This window comes from Netta rufina, assembly GCF_964035555.1.
Source record: "Netta rufina genome assembly, chromosome: 4".
Lineage (NCBI taxonomy): Eukaryota > Metazoa > Chordata > Aves > Anseriformes > Anatidae > Netta > Netta rufina.
Genome location: NC_140127.1, coordinates 30,228,788 through 30,247,407, shown reverse-complemented (window position 1 = coordinate 30,247,407; position 18,620 = coordinate 30,228,788).

The window sequence follows — 18,620 nt, the reverse complement described above, 5'->3', positions numbered from 1 at the left end:
CAAGGATCAAGTTCTGTCAGTAGTTGTCTCACTGTTGAACAAAAGACTGAAAAGACTGAAAACCTTATCTTACGGATTTAGCTATACATTTATCATGAACTGTGGGAATAGTCTAGAAAGCTATAATTAGCATTCATTAATCATGGAAATGGCTTAATTTCTCTTTACACATTCCATCCATCTATGCATATTACAGACTGGATTCCATGTACTTTGTGGGTCTTTTCTGCTTTAACTCATTCCATTTGTACAATTGGAGTTAAAAAATAAAAAAATAAAACAACACACAAGTAGGCAATTGTACATTCCTTCATAACTCTGTAGAAGTACTAAAGAAAGTACATATTACCCAAAAGGCTGACTTTCCACTGGCTGTGGAAAAGTATTTCTAAATTAACCTTGGGGCAAAAAGTCGTCATTCTGTTTTATACTGTGAAGATTTACCGTTGGATGTGCAACCCTTTCAGACCAGTAAATACTGAATCCACTGACCAAAGCTATTTTTACAATAATGAGCCTTGTTTGTTCTGTACCTTCGGCCAAGCATCAAATATATCTTGCCTCTTTGTACGGTACAGCATTAGGGCTATCTATTGACCTGTGTAAGAGGTAACCCGTAGTGAAAACAATATCAAAATAATAGTGACACAAATGCTGTCACTGATTCTAGTCTGGCAGTGTTTCCAGTCAGAGCCTGTTGATTTTGGCACTAACACATGATAGAATTTGTCACAGGAATACTCCTTAAAAGGTCCTGATAGGGGAGACAGTGTTTGCATTTGGTGTGTTAGGGAATTACTAGTGAGATCCAGAGAGCGCTGCTATGGCCATAACTTGTGCTAGCAGTGTTATTAGTGCTTGCAACATTACAATTAGCTGGCACACTCCAGAGAAAAGGGTGTATCAGGACTTAGGACCTGATATGAGACTTGTAGAAAACACTTAGCTGTTGGTGGAGAAGAGAAGGCTGTATCCTAAAGATGCTGAATGGAAGAATTTCAAAGGTAAATTTGACAGTGGAGTGGCAATCTTGAGTGACAAGCTGCCTATTGATATTTTCCACAGTGACAGACAAGTTGTCTCTGAGGATTCGAAAAAAAAAAAAAAAAGATAAAGATCTTCATTGAACTTTAACTGCTGGCAAGAAATCCATGAGATGGTATCAGAGAGAGGCCAGTCAAAACAAACTACAGGCTTGGTGTTTCAGGACAGTTTAGAAAATGCAGACAATAAAGAACTGTTTGAAACAATGGTGAACTTTCAGATTCTTTTTTATAGTTTGTCTAGATTTTTTTTCCCAGAAGAGCAGCATGAGATCTTGGTGTGAAAAGTGGCACACAGAAGTGAAAAATTCCTACATTTATGCATGTTCAAAGAACACAAAAGGGAAATGAATTCATATGTATTTGGTGCTAACTTCTAAGCAATCTCTCTGAACCATCTCTAGAAGGAGTTATATTAAACACGTTATGATTTCCTTTAGCCTTCTGTTGGATTCCTTCCGACACGTAGTGTATCTAAATCATTATGCTTTTTATCCTTTACTCACTATCATAACTGAAGATCCTTCTATAGCAAGAACATGACTTCACCTTAGAAGCCTTTTGATTACAGCTGTTTCCAATATTTTTCTTGTTTTCCCTGCCTTTCCCCATCTTAGGTTTGACTTCAGTCCCATATCCTCATTTTGCAGTGCCAGGGTATGTGAGGAAAAACATTTTATATAGGGCAGCTGGAGCAGAAGAGGAGATAGAGACAATAAAGCTCAGCTGAAAGGCTGGGAGGGAAAACAAGGCTTTATCTCCTAAATTCTTTTGCCTTAAAAAATTGCACCTCGAATTTGCCTTAAAGGAACTGCATCTCCAATTCCACTGGCGAGCATGACTGCCAAACTCAAGATACTGTATCCCCTCTTGCCTCACACCCTTGAGCCTCCTGTCCACTCCACCACAATGAACCCTAGTATCCTCCCATTTCACTGCCTTCTCCCAGCAAAAACAGACTTCCATATTCTCCCTACCTAAACACGCTTCCACTGGAGAAGAATTGACTTGCCTGAGCTACACTGTACATATGCTATATTGTGTCCACGCTGTGCTTGGCCTTGCTCTGGCCTGGTGATTATGTGCACTTGCCTGGTGGTCACTGTGCTGCTGGCTGAACCTGCTATCACTGGACCTGCTATCACTGGACCTGCTATCCCTCCTGGCTATGGATGAGGGACAGCACTCTACTCAGTGGCCACCTTCAGCTCATGGCTTGAGCTTAAGGTGGCCACTTTCACAGATCCCTTACAAATAACTAGGATGGTCTAATCTTCCAGTGTTCCTCCTCATTGCTTTCCTTGTTCTTAGCAAATCAATTATTTTTCTCTAGCAGGTATTGGGGACCTGCCCTTCAACACAATGTATTCAACTGAGTTGTGTCAATACCCTTAATCTTGCTCTTTATGTTTTCTACTTGGTTCTATTTTTATGTTAACTCTATGTAAGCAGCCCAGCCTAAATAAACAACCCCATACATAATCCTTATCCTAAAAAAAAGATAATTGTTTTCCAGTTCCTGTGTGGCTGTATGGTTACACAGACGGTGTAAATATCCTTCTGTATGTAGATTTTAGCTCTGGCACTGTTTGTCACAACTGAACACTCCTGTCCCACTATGTCTCCTTCATTTACATGAAATTGTTCACTGGAATTACAAGGTCACAAATTCAGTGTCTCCTTCCTTTTCCAGAAGAGCAAGAGACTCAAGAAGCATTACTGATCACTTCTGCTTAAGTGAGGGTGTTTTCAAGGAGTTGCTTTATGGTGTTCATTTTCCAGTTGCTGACTTGACTCACCATGCTCCATTAAGACAGTCTTGTGTCCTAAGCAAGCCTCAGAAATGGAAAATTGTGTCTTACAGTAATTTAGACTCCCCCCAAAAGAGAAGATTAATTCCTATAGGATATATGCTGGCACAGTTCCAAGCAGCTGGGCTTGCACAAAGCAGCCTTTTTTTCTTTGATAGATTCTGGCCAAGTTTTGTCCTTGTCCATAAAAATTGCATGTATTATCCTGAAAATAAAAGCTCGGGAATTGAGCCTTCCCTGACCTGATCTGGAGGAAACATTAAAAAGTTCATTTTGTTAAGAAACCTAATTAATTTATGCTCTCAAAGGTCATCACAAAAACTTTGTTGAAAAGCATTTGAAAAAGGAAAGGAGGCCTCAAAAGTGCTGTTACTCACTGTCCACTGCATGGCTATTGCCTATTATGATTCTTTAGAAGTACTGTGCAAATCTGCTATGTGCAACAGTTGCACAAGAGTACTCAGATACAGGATTTCCTAATATTCTCCAGCTTCATTCTGGAGAACTACTAAAAAAACTGTTCCTGTGGTTTTCCAGGATACAAAGCTAGGTTTGTAGCATCATCACATTGCCTTTGGAAATGCTGGAACAGAAGCCAGGCTGCCCTGTGTCCTAAACAGAGATGCTCATCCGGCATTAGAAATTTATTCTGCACCATGGCTTATTTTTAAAAACAATCTCCCTTTGTTGAGTAATGAAAAGACTAAGGGTTAAGAGTTTATTTACTGTTCAGTTAAAACTTTCGTCCTCTTTTTTGTTATGTTTTCACTGAGGTCAACTTGAAAATGTTTATAAAGTTAGCCTGGAAAGCTCAAACAGGGATTTCTGCATGGCTGAATTACAGAAAAACAAATGAAACTAACAGAATCTACCATAGTTATCTATCTGTCCTCTTGTTTGTTGTTTGTTTTTAATGGCCTATCTTGAAATTATTGCTCTATTTTGAAGTGCAGCTCTCTTTTGAGCAATGGATTTTTAATGATATCTATCAAACATTTGTTATATAAGATCACAAATTTTAATCTCAAAATTGTATATATTTCAATCCCTCACCAGCTCTATCTTTATTTGATAAAAATATGAACAATTGAGTTTAAGAACTGTAGAAGAAGAGGTTAAGGAAACATTCAATCACAATGTAGAAAGAAGTATAAATATCAGACATATGGTTCCCATTATCATAGTAAGCATCTTGATTTTTGAGCAAAGCAGTTTACAGAAATAGGCAATAGCTTTTAAGAAAATGTTTGATAACATTTAGACAAATTGTAAAAATGGGCAAGAACTCTAATCATAACTGCAGTTGTGCCTCCACTGCAATTTCTAGTGTTATTATTCTTATCATAGCAAGGCAATGAGTAAGCAGGCAAAAGTCACCATTTTACCAGCTGTGAATCAAAGTACATAAGGAAATAAGTAAAGGCATGGTTATCCAAATGATATTCATAAGAATTAGACACTTAACTGATACATATCTGTGCTTTAGAGATCTATTGCATAGGGCATTCAGGGCACCTGAAGTGGAAGAGAGACCAAATACTTGTACTTGAGATAGACACCAATTGCCACAAACCCATAACATAGTCAGGTCTTTCTGCCAAGATTTTGTATAACCATGCAATTATCTTGCACCCCGCTTTTGGGCAGTAGGAAAATGCTGTGGAACAATTCTCTAAAAAACAAAGCCAGACCTCAGACAAAATCTACGTGCAAACTGAATCCTAATCTGAGCAAAGGACTGTTTCCAAAGCTCTCATAAAAAAACATCTAATTAAATGTAATTTTTAGAGTGCTCTGTTTTTTCGGTCCGTCACATTTCGTAAATGTTCTTTCATGTATGTGAAATGTTTTGGGTGTGTGAGAAATTCTGTATATTTGAAGTTTGAAGCTGTATCAAAACCTCAGGAAACGGGCCCATTTAAGAGGAGATACTGCTGTGTAGGTGTAGATAAACCATCTGACAGACAAAATATTGGCAAATCTGGTGTTGGGCCTAAGCATTGATGTTCCTGATTTTTCAAATACACTTTTGTCTGCTTTCAGAGCTACAATAAAATATATTTGCTACAAGAAAGTTTCTGTCCCTAGATATATATAGGAGAAGAAACCCACAAAAAAGTAGATGAAAGGGAAATTGATGTTGACAGGAGCCAGTGGAAGCACACAGGGCTTCGTTAACAGTCTTCTGGTCTTCTAGGGGCCTTGTTTCACAATCTGACACCCTCCCAAGACAATGAGCTGGCAAGCATCACCAGTTCCAGAATCTGGCTCCAAATTAGAGTGGCGTAATTACTGATTAATGCTCTTTGCTGGAAATTAATAACTACTTTGCGTCTCTCAGAGAATTGATTGAAATCCTTTCATATTTTACAGGTAAATTAAAGCTGCCTAATTGGATTTCAATTTCAGGAATTGCAGGTATCCACCTGCACACCCTGTAATGATGATTTTAAAGCTGATTTGAGGCCACATTGTCATCATCCCATTGATTCTCTTTCAAAGTTGTTATCAGATCCTGTCATTCAGGTGTAAATCACAGAAATCTAGGAAATATTTTGCAGTAGTAATATTAGATTTATGAAATATCTTCTGATTAGTGTTTAAAAAACAAAACAAAACAAAACAAAAAACCTATCAACCTCCCAAAGTAAGTTAAAGGGAATCCAACAGTTTCAGTATGTCAAACTTTTACTGAAGTGAATCTAAAATGACAAGGTAAGTAATGCACATTATAAGAACTTGTTTTTTGCATCATTTTCTAACTTACTTTATTTGATGAGATAGCTAAGACTATCTCTTCATTAAAACAGAAATCAAACGAACTATAGGAAAAGAACCCAGAAAGAAGTTTCATGAGGAGGCAGCATCAGATTTGATGCTCAATTCTGCTCTTTGTTTCTTTTTTGCTCTGTTGCACCAGGCAGAAATAATATGCATTTTAGAATTGAAAGAAGTTTTGCTCTCAGGACTCATCACGATGGTCACATACATGTTGTCTGTGTTGATTTCATAATAAGCAGGAAGAAAGCTTTCACTTTCCAGATCCAGTTTGATCACTCTGAAATATTTTAATTGTTCAGTTTCCCAACATCTGTGTGTTGTAAGAAAACTGACCCACAGAAAACTGAGCTTTCTCCAAGAAAAATGACTAATTTCCAAATCTGTTTCATTCATTCATCTTCGTCATAATTACATTTAAATTCAGTTTCCTGCATTATTTTAAACATCTTTTTTTGTTTGTTTCATTTTATGTTTTGCTTTGATTGTCTACCCTCTGAATTTCTTAATGATATTATTCTACATTGGAAATCAGAGGTCTAACACACCATGCTGGGAAGCACAGATTATCCTGACTATGCCTGAGCCTGATTATCCTGATTATGCCTGAGCCAACAGTTACCATATTCCCTAGGATTGCTGCCATGAGGTCTTCAGGGAGTATTCTTCCAGATTTTAAATGAGGAATAACCTTTAGTTAAAACAGAAGCGTCCAAACAGATTAGATATCCCGTTTTAGCTGAAAATGTATTCTAGGCCAAAATGATTTGGGGATCTTTGTGTTTTTGTTTTGTTTTGTTTTCTGACAAATATTCTGCTATACTTGTTCCTTATTACTTGGCATCTCAAAACTGCAGCTTTATGTAACAGCTAGCATGTCCAGTTTAGTAGATTTGGAACTGATTATGAAACCTGAATCTCTAGAGAACTTTCCTCCGACAAAAATTCATGATAGTACATATTTGTGTGAAATCAGAGGTGAATGATTTGTCAGAAATCACTAACGTCCTTCCTCACAAACTATATTAGCAATTTCAAATCTATTATATCCTTCCACACAGGAGGCTGTTAAATTGTTTTTAATGTAAAAACAACTATTAAATTGTATTTGAAAATTTTGTGGAATAATACTTAGATTTCTTTTTAAATGAGAAGTATTGTTGATAGAACATGAACCATGAGTTGAAACTTCATGTGTGGATAAAGGTATGATTTGGTCATTTGTGCTTTTACAAGACCCTTAGAGAGCATTCACAAAATGTCTTTGATGGGTAGGTTTTCTATCTGGCATTAAAGGAAAGATGTGTCACACCATGTCCAGTCTAGAAGTTCATCACTATCTACTGTGCTTCTGGAAAGTTATTACTTATTTTAGCAAATATAGAATATATTTAGGGATCATTAAACATGCTGAGGAGCTAAAGTAACTGTGAATAATTTGCTTTTAAAAAAACACCAGTATAAATAAAAATCAAAAACCCATTAGGAATACATAAAAAGCTAATGTAGATAATTCAGAGTTTCCATCTTTTGTGAAGTCATCCCCAGGGGTGTATTTAAGCATTGTTAGTATTTAGGGAGGAGCTGGGTAAACTGAGAGAACCTAGATACAACCTCACATTACCTAATCTTCCATTAGCTATCTTCTTTCCAAGTTAGCCCCTTCTTTCCCCATGATTCATGGTGTGAGAGATGTTCCACAAAACACAGCATGCTGACTGGGCAATCTCCTAATTTAGCCAGAAAGAAATGTTGAAAGCTGGACATCTTCATGTGGACTGGAGGAAATCACCTATTTCCTTTGGGATTTAACAGCTGCAAGCTTCACCAAAGTGGTCCATTTCCAGAGAATCCTAATTACAACACAACTGTGGGCTGAAAAAGCACCTAGCACCTGGACTGAAGTCCTCCTCTGGTAAGTAGTATTTAGCACTAGGTATCCTATATATAGCTGTCCGTGACTCAAATAGGAACCACTACAACTGTGGGTTCCTGGTTTTCTGAAATAAATATTGCTGAATTTCTTTTTCTGAACCTGTTCCAACTGGCACTCAGAAAACTACCATTCACTAGAAAACTTTGTAGGTCAGATCACGTCTTTGAAATGCAGAGAAATCAAGTTCTGGTCTCTATTATATTCGTCATCCGTATAAATACTTGGTTCCACTGGGCTTTAAACACAACTCAATAGCAGACTAAAGGCTTAGGTTTATGGAAATTTCTGTAAACAGAAGTTTTTTCTCCACTGAAAACTATCAAAGTTTCATAATACATGCTTCATTTCAGTCCAGAAGGCTTGAACAGATCTCGGTGGTAGCTCTGCACCAAGCAAGAAATCAGAAGCAAAGCTTGGGAATACAATGAATAACTATAGAAGTTTCCCTGGAACTGGAGGTCAGGTCTGAGCTTTACAGGACTCAACCTTTGTTCCCATTAATGCCAACGAGGACTTTGTTATGGACTGAAATATACTCAAGAACAGGGCAAAACCTAGAAAAATTAACCATAAAGTGTTCTGCAACATCAACATGCTGTGGCTCCAAGACTTGAGGCTGTTAGAGTGGTCCCAAGAGATGGAGGGCCGGGGAGAGGAGTGGGCCATGTGAGAAATGGTGGCCTCACTGGATCCAGCAGTGAAAGTCATCCAAAGTGCAAGACTTTTCCAGACTTTTGTCATCATGTAGTGACAGAAAGGATGACAGCTCATAAAAACTTTTGTTTGAGGAAATTCTCTCGATTTTCTTAAACACTCATCCAGTCCTTTAACAGGACAATAGCATTGATAGCGAGCTCTACAAGTTGTTTTTGCAAATCTGAATGAATGTCAGATCACATTTTCAGATTTACACTTTATGGAGCACACTTTTCTCTGATGATTTGCAGTGCCTTCTAACAAGGCACATTTACATAGCTTTTGGCAGGACTTTCCCCGCCGAAGGGGAAAAGTGATTTATTTTTCCTTGCTAATTACACTTGTAACTATACTTAAAATCAGGGAAAGTGCACGGGCTGAAAAGTTGACCCTAAACTATATGTGGGAGGCAGGGTGCCAAGAAGTATTGAAACACATGTGAGTTGTGTTTTCTTAGCAGGAAAGGCAGCAATTGTGAACACTCGAGGATATCTCCACTGGGTGGTAAAGCTGACAGCAGAAAATCAAAGAAATCTTAGCACTAAGGCAACAGTATAACAAAAAAATATGCGTCAGCTCTCCATGGCCATGCAGATTATTGCTGAGATAAGACTGTGATAGAGGTTAAGAATTCTTTCCCAGTATGGTGTTGATATTGCAAAAGCTTTAATCTGTTGTTCTTTGCCTTTTGGATCTCTTGCTGCAGAATACAAACACTAACAAGTCGACAAAAGCTGTGTTTGCACATGATGGCCACTTGCAAACTAGCATTTTAAGTTCAAGTTTACACATATGAGCACGCAAAGCAAAATGAAGTGGAAAGCTATGATTTTAATGGAGATTTAATCTCTTTTGTTCTTTGACCTTTTGTGGCTCTCAGAACACATCAACACTTCTGTCGCATGAATTGCCTTGTTGGCTTAGTTCGTGCTGATTCAGCCAAGCAGGCATTCAAGTGCATCTAGAAGTGTACATTTTGATGGCATTTTGCACTCTTCCTAGCAGCAAGTACTATAAGCACTGCCTGACGGGGCATAAATCCTGTGAATCAGCACAGGCCCCAGCTGAGATCCCGAGCACAGTGATACCAGCAGCTGGATGGAAAGAGCCTCATACCCCAGTTAGAAACCAGCTTGAGAAAGCAGCCACTCAAATTGCTGGCAGTGCACTGAGTCTGGGGGAGCCACCAAGCCTGAGGAGCATCTTCTCTTCAGAAGGCCAAAAAAAGGCACTTGAGTAGAGCTATAACATCCCATAATAAAGCCTTCCCAAATCTGATTGATAAGAAAATAATATACTGCAGTTGCTCTTTCATAAACTTTTTTCAGTCCTTAACAGACATGCTTTACTTCTTCTTCCCTTTTATGCTACAAAGTCTGCTCAACCAACAGCCCTACAGTGGCTGTCTGCTAGCTAAAAGTGCAACAGAAACTGAGTCACTACAAAAGGACCCCTCCACAGAAAGCATGAGCTGGCTGAGGCCCTCTGCGATGGTGATCAGGCAAGGTGGAGCCAGCAGCAACTTGTGGATTATCTGCGCGATGACAGGTCTCACATTCTCTCACCCCAGACTCTTCAAAACAACCAGGTTTCTGGGATTTCTCATCACAGTCTATCTCCCTTCTGTGACCTCCTCTCAAAAATTCAGCTATGCCTTAATGATACACTAAAATAAATTAGGAAATTCTCTCCAGACATTTGTGTATCCAAGCTGCAATTGCAGGTCTGGATATTAGCAGGGATATGTGGTATAACAAGAATATTATATGGAAGAAAAAGGTCTGGTAAAATAAAAATAAAAATAAAAAATATAAAATAAAATATATTTATAAATTTTATTTAAAAAAAAAAAGCTGAAAGATGATTGGTACAAATGTTTCACAACACTGGAGATCCCCCCCCCCCAAACAAAACAAAACAAAACAAAACAAAACAAAAAAAGATGAGTGTTTACCAGCTTTAAAAAAGACAGCTTGTAAGGTTCAGGTGCAAAACAGAAACCATAGGTGTAGTCTTGAGAGTTTATCATTTAAGTGGCTCAGCTCCAGAGGGAGGAAAGGTTAAATGTATTACATGGAAAGAATCAGCATGATTTAGGAATATCCTGGGTACAGAAATTTAGAGAGCTGTCTGAGTTCAGTAGCATTCATGTCACAGGCCAGTGAGAGCTGTGGGGGTAGAATTGTCCATCTGATGATGAAAAGAGGTAACAGAATGCGTGCATGGTACTGCGGGGGTTTGGGGGGGAGCTGTTACCCATGTGGGCCAGAGTATCCTACGTATGATAAAATGCCTTAGATGCTTTCCTCACATGGTGAAATTCTTAAGGCTGGATCTTATATTTAGTAGGACAAATCCTTTTATTCTCCTTCAGCACGATGCTTCTCTAAGGCAGCTCCAGCTTCTGTTTGGGTATCGCCACCTCCCCATGTTTACTGCAACTATGCCACAGCTGCCTTCAGAACTGCTTTGGTCAGTTCTCATTTTAACTTTTTGACTGCCTGTTTCTTTCTGTTTTATATTTTCAGAAGTACTGAGGCAGGAAAAAATTAGGTGACCAGAAAAGAGCCTATCTTAGGTATGTGATATACACACATCTATCTGAAAATTAAGACATATGACCTGCTGTTGTTTCAGAATTCCCAGGGCAGAGCAGCTCACTGGGCTGCCAGCTTTTGCCATCTGTCAGGCATAGTTCTCACACTTCATAAGGCTGACTTTCACACTGGTGCTATTTTCCTTAACAGTTAATAAATTCCGTCCAAATCTCAAAGTGTTTCACATAGTTAGCTGAAGAATACCTCTGATAAGGCATGCTTGTGTAGCTTAACGGACCTCTGAGGAATGAATGTCATGCTGGCTTTTCCATTGAAGGAAATACAGATAATGATCCTGAACGGTGAATGCTGAAACCATGTGATTAAATAAGAGAATGTACTGCAGAAGGCTTAAAAGGAAATAAGTACTGGAACTGAACTAATTTTTAGAGAATGTCAGCCACCTATTTCAAGTTGTATTTCAGTTAAATAATTGGATTCGTATACATAGTGTTAAATACAGATGATACATCACAGTGGAAAAAAAAAAAAGTTGATGCATTTTGCGTGCATTTCATCACTTTCAAGAGAACAAAATTCATGGAACTGCTTTTGGAAAACCATCATTAGGCACTAGAAGATTGCCATCTGTTTTCTTTCTTTTCTTCCAATGAAGACGAAACAGACTCACCACACCCAAGCATTTCAATTCTTGCAAATAAAGATAATTTTGTATATTGTTATACATAAGGAAAAGGCCTGAGTAACCTACAAGATTGCAGGTTCCTCTCTGTTTGAATCACCTTCAAATATAAGAATACATGGGATTTCCTTTTGGGTCACACCCGTGGGCCACTTAGCCCAGTAGTACAACTTAGACTGGGGCAAAGTGAGATGAGCACACGAGCCTGGGGCAATACCTGTGGTCCCTTTGCCAGTGTCCGGAATTGTTGTATTAGGAATGTTAGAGGATGCAGGCTTGCCTACTCCCTATAAAGTCCGTGTATAGACTTGCTGTCCTTGAATTTGTCCAATCCCCTTTGACTTCCCTGATACTGTTTCCACAGTCTCTTGTGGCAGCAAGCTCCAGAATCTGAGTACCTGCTGTGTAAAGAACTTTCTTTTGTCTATTTAAAAGGGATACTGGTTTCACTGGGTGCTCCACACCTTTGGTATTGCAGGATTTGGTGAACGACTCTTTCTGCACTCACCCCATTGATCATTTTCATGATTTTGTAAACCTGAATTACCAGCTTCTCCAGCCTTCTCTTTCCCAAACTGAAGAAATTCAACCCTCTCCTTACAAGACAGCCATCTCAGCCCTCTGATCATTTCACTTGCTCTTCCCTCAAATGACTTTAGCTCCTGGAGTTGTCAAGACCAGACTGCACAAACAACCCAAGAGGTGGTCTCTCCAAGATTTTAAATAGCAGCTAAGTGAAGTCTTTACATTAATCTATACTGAAGCTCATCTCCCAAGTTTGACCCACTCAATTTCATGAGGTTGTTGCAGAGTTCTTCACAATTTCTCATTCTTCATATACCATGGAAAATTAATATCTTTAATAGTGTCATTTATAAATATTGTTCATGTATTTCAGAACAATAGAAGATACTGCTGCACTGCTTATTTTATTTTAATTATTGACCTCAAATGTTTGTATTTGGCTAGGGTAGGGCTTCCCACAGAGTTACAGGTGGAACAGGCTGATAGTCTTGAGGAAAATCTTGTTGATCCTGCTTGGAGCTCACAGATGTTTGTTTAGACAATTTCCATGCCAAGTTCTATACCTTTACTATATCTCAGGCAACTCTTCATCTTATTTGTTTGTCACTCTCCTTAGGTCTCCTTTTGACCTTAGGTTTCAGTGTTCCTGCCTCTGAGAATATGGATTGACCTAACTGACCTAAACTGTTTTATCTGGAAATGGGACAACTCAGCAAAATTGTAATGAATTTACACAAATGTATCTGAGATTATTTAGCTTGAAGTATGCAGTAATGTGCACAAATAAATAACATTTTCATAAAACAAATCAAATTACTTTGTACAGGAAAGAATGTTTAAAAATATTTCAACATCTTTGTGTTTCTCATTAGTCTCTCTTGGATCATGAAAAAAATGTAAACTTCAGAGACTAGAAGTTCTGAGGCTACTTTAACTCTGTGTGAGTCTCCATGCCACATAGATTTCAGTGCCCTTCTGCTGCTTCTGTACTTGCTCGATGTCTGTTATAAAGTTTACTAGTCATTGATGTATACTTCTCTTCTGGCATCATAAATGGTCATGGCCTTTTCTGCTCAACATCTGTGTAAGTTGACATTGCCACCATGGCTAAAGAATACAGTAATACTGCTGATGCAGAGATCAGAAGCTCCACAGCCAAAGAGAAACAGCTTAGAGTTACAAGTCTCAAGAGTAAACACAAAATATTTCCACGGGAAGAGCTTCATAATATAATTTGGATTGTTTCTCTGAAGACGCAGTTTCAAGGCCATAGTTCTTTTTTAAAAGTATCTAATAATCCACATAGGACTTTAATATGTATTGCAATTTTGTTATTTCAGCTTAGAGAACTGATCTGAAACTTGATGAAGACACTATTTTATTTTGTATATTCCTGACCATCATATGACAAAAGCAGCAGAGTCAAACAATCCATTGCTTGTGATAATGCCTTTACTGTTACTATAAAAGGACAAACAAGTTGATTTTTAAAATGCACGAGTTTCAAATGGAAATTCAGTATGTAATGTAAAAGCCATTAAAACCCCTCAGATTTGCTATCACTCTGTTGTCTGGCAGTTTAATGCAGATACAAACATTGCTCTTTTTTGGTACAATTGTAAGTAGAAAACTTTTTATATTATATAGATGCATTAGCAAGGGAAGAGTTAATGCTTTGAGAACAAACGTTGCATCCATAACAAAGTTTTGTTTAAACTTCAACTTGCGTATACCCAAAATTGAATTTATGTTCACAAACAATAAAATTCTACATGTAAACAGCAAATTACATAAACAATTCACTCTGTATGACCCAAACTGAGTGCACTTTGTAGGGAAAAAAAAAAAAAAGCTAAAGTATATTATATACACATATATGTATGCTCATATTTGCATACACACACATGCAGGAAAGCGTTCCCAGAATTGCTACTGGAAGCTTGTCCTTTAATGTACCCTAAATATGTATTTCCATTTTTAAAACCATGGAATTTACTTTTCTTTAATACAGTGCATTATAGAATATAGAATATATATATATATATAGAATATATAAATATAGAGAGAGAGAAAAGAGGGAAGTTGCTCTCACAGTGCTCCACAAAAGTTTTCATGTCCTCAGCTTCTGAAACGTTTAGGATTATTAACTTGCTGGCAAGCTCCTGAGGAATTTCAAGGCATCTGTGCCTGTGCTACTTATTTTAAGCTCTGTCTTCCAATGTTATGAAATCAGCAAACCCTCTTGACTTTCTTAGTAATTACATTTTATGTGGTTCTGGCTTTCAGGCAGATTCAAGAATGACATAATCTTCTTTTCCCACCCACAGATTTTGGACTGTTGCTGTTGGTTACACCCTTCCGAGTAATGTGCAACATGAATCTGTCTGATCCCATATGCCCATAAATGGAAGGCAGCCCAGCAAAGATGACTAAAGCCCAGTTTCTTGGCTTTCTGTTGATCACCACCATAGATAGAGCAAGGCCTCTTCATTTTTTTTCCTGTCTGTTAACACACCTCTGAAAAATGTAGATGAAGGACAGGTAACAGAGTCACTTCACCAAGCCTGTTGGAGTTTAAGAAGCATTTGGACTGTGTACTTAGTCACATGGTCTGAGTTTTTGGGTAGACCTGTGTGGTGCCATGAGTTGGGCTTATCCTTATGGGTCCCTTTCAACTTGGGATATTCTATGATTCTATGATTATTTAGGTTTCTGTGCTGGAATGTCAGTCCAACGTCATGCTGTTTTAGAAGGAAATGGACTAATTTTTCAATACACTTTACTCCCGTTACCGAGGGGTGAACAGGTATCTTGAATACAGTAGCAGTGAATAAAGTAGTGAATAAAGTTCTTCTACTGTACTTTTTACTGGAGCATTTATGTAAATGCACTCAAAAAGCAGAGAATTCTCCACTTGAGTAAAAAATAAATAAAATAAAATAAAATAAAATAAAATAAAATAAAATAAAATAAAATAAAATAAAATAAAATAAAATAAGAACTTGGCTACAATGTACTTATAAGCACTATAGCAATCATACTTTTATTATTAGCAGTACTGGATTCAAGTACCAAGCTATGTCGCAACAGGATAAACGTCATAAATAAAAGGCACTTTCTGAAGTCTGTTATCAACATTATTGAATTCAAAACATTTTATAGTCCAGTCCCAATGCCAGTCTCAGCAAGCCTCTCCTGACTTCCTGAAGACAACAAGAGTGTTTGTAGGAGTAGGAAATACAACTTTTTTATACAGCAGACACAGCAAGGCTTCCAGCTATGCATACTGTAATGCTAAGGCATGATCATAAGGTAAGAGCAGGATGCAGCATGCACAGAATGCCTTGTCCTAGACCCAAAGTCAGAGTTTCAGGGAAAGAAGTACTCCCTGGCCCTTGGAAAGGGCAATGTGTGCAGCACTGACACAGTTCAGCTTGCCCTGGCCATTCATCCTGGGCTCATGGGTGCCTGCAGAAGTTCTGAAAAGACATTATATGCCTCTCTGGTCCATATAGGATAGAGGATGAGACAACTGTCCATCCCCTTGTACTTTCCACAAAATCTAGACATCATTCTGCCCTGCAGATTAGCTCTAATTACAAGTTGGTCTCTATGCCTCTGCCACAAAAAAAAAAAAAAAAAAAAAAAAAAAAAAAACTAGTAAAAAACACCATTCCTTTCCAAAGGCAATTCATCTGCAGCATTCATCTCCACAAGATCTCGTCTTTACAACTATCTTTACAACTATGTTTTTTCATAACTTGGTCATACTGTTAAGGACAGCACCATTGTTACTTGGGCCTCTTAAGCTCAAGACTACCAAAGAACTTTGCTCTAAGCGTAGGTTCAAGGCAATTACTCACTCCATGGCAATTACACTATTGTTTTAAGAACTGGCATTTATTGCCAGTCAAATAAAAAAACTCCATATCATACTCAAGGAACACTAGTCCATGTCTAGAAGAAACAGAGAAGAATATATAACCTGAAAAGATAAAAAACATTTGACATCTTTCTATTCTTGGGTAATGTTCAACTCTGGAAAAAGAAAAAAAGAAAAAAGGTTATTATGAGTCAATGACTTTGCATCAGGATCACAGAATCATAGAATGGTCTGGGTTGGAAGGGACCTTGAGGATCATATAATTCCAACCCCCCTGACATGGGCAGAGACACCTCCCACCAGACCAGGTTGCTCAAAGCCCCATCTAGCCTGGCCTTGAACATCTCCAGGAATGGAGCATCCACAGCTTCTCTGGGCAGCCTGTTCCTGTGCTTGACCACCCTCACAGTAAATAATTTCTTCTTAATATTTAATCTAGGTCTATTCAGTTTAGTCCATCTAGTTTAAAGCCCATGTCCTATCACTACCTGTCAAAACTACTTGTTAAAACCCCTTGCCCTATCACTACACTCCCTGACCAAAAGTCTCTCCCCAGCTTTCCTGTAGGCCCCTGTTATCTACTGGAAGGCCACTATAAGCTTTCCCTGAAGCCTTCTCTTCTCGAGGTTGAACAACACCAGTTCTCTCCACCTGTCTTCATGGAAGAAGTGCTCTGAATGTGTAGTCTTAGAGGCAGAAGAAGAGAAGCTAGAAGACAAAGTACTCATGGGACATTTTTCATGATCAGGTACACTGCTATATCTTCCCTTGTTCCTCTTCTAAGTTCAGTGCAGGTGAAAGTCATGATTTTCACTCCCAGCAGAGTGTGATAATCCAATTGAACATGTATATAGCAGGAAGAAAACTGTGAGATAGGCTAGAAAATAGGACAAATTGATTGTAACGGTCACCAAAGACTGAAATTCATGATAAATGCAACAGGAATTCCATGTGAAATGGATTGAGAGATTATTTTTTTGTCTAGGCTCAGGTCAAAATGCAAGCTACAGTAACATCTTTATTTCTGTGATAGAAATTACCTGGCTAATTTGTTACAACATTTTAAGAAAGGGATAATATGAAAGCCCTGTACAATTCTACTTTGGTGCAATCAAAAAGTCCAAGGCACTCTAAAACATGGCCTCTCAAGGTAATTGGTAAGTTCTAGGAAGTTTTTACAAATGTATCTGCCCTTTACTGACAGAAAATAAAAGATTATTTAGATGACCAAGCTCTTAATGAGATCTATTTCTTCTAGTAATGCAATTCTTGTTAGTAGCTCTTTTGATACTAAGAATGAAAATCTGTTTTAGCTGCAGTGGAATTGTAGTTATTTAAGACATTAAATTCACCCACATTAACATGAATATTAAACATTTTAGTTTCTCATAATGACAAACAATAATATTACACAAGCACTTTCATTTTTTTAAATGTTATACACTATGTTTTTTTTACTATACATGAAGACAAGAGCAGCTATGAAACCATTCAACTTCTGCCACCATCTCATGGCAAAAAGATAATAGATATTCCTTTAGAAAGACAGTAAGAACCTTTTTAAACAGACAGGTAGAAAGTATATGTGAGGACAGACTATATCAGTTGATATTTTACTTTTGGAACAGAGTATTTGCTGGAACAGATTGAGGCTAAGAATCTAAAGTGCTTGTCCAAGCCTCTCTAACAACCTTACCTGTATGAAAACTTGGGGCAAGTCATCAGCTGGAATCATCACCCCACACTGGTCAATCTTAACAGAAAACCTGAGCCTGAATTGCTGGCAAGAGCTGAGCAAGCAGCACAAACAACATTTTCTGTTCTGATTTTAACAATGCTCACATCATTATTGCATCCGCCTTTCATTAGTATTCTAAAAAATCATGTAAATAACATTGCAAAAACAAAATGTGTATACTTACTTTAGCAAAATATTTTCAAAAAGCTAAAGATAAATAGCTAAAAAAGAAATGGTAATACTAAAGGATGATTCTGTGAGTAACGCCCAGTTAATCAATAGAAATTTCAGACAATCCATCCACACTTCAAACCAATTCATACTGAAAATAGTACGTTGTGACAAATGACTCATGACGAAGTGTACTCCATACTGTACAGGGAAAAACTGCATTTGTCAAATTAATTATTGTTAAAGCCATGCTTTCCTCGTTGTGAGTCTAAATTTTATTCACATCCAATAGAAATATACCTGCATTTAAAAGAGTTGAATCTAGGCCTTAGATTTCAAAAGATCAAAATAAAATACATTTGGAAATGTTGGAATTTTAGTGTTCTTAATCAAAAAGATAAATTCCTGTACTAAGTATGTTTCACTATGTAGATATGATGGCAGTTTTCAGTGATGTGTTAAGTGCCTAAAATCTCTGTTCCCATTTAAATTTGCAATAAAACTTTTACTGACTTGAATGATGAGAGTAAGAGTAATCCAGACTAATGTACTGAAAATACTGTTGCTAATTCTGAAGCATATTAACAGAAGGAGAAGGAGTGTTCATGGTGCATGCACATTACTATATCATTTATTGTACTATTTGACTTTTTTTCATTTCATTTCACTGGTGACATAGAACCGCACTGTGTTGAGCTGCAGCTGACATTTAAATGATGCTTTTAAACCATGCAAGACTTCTTATTTAAAAATAAACTTGAAAGTTTGGAAAAATAAAAATTAAATAAGCCTATGAAGT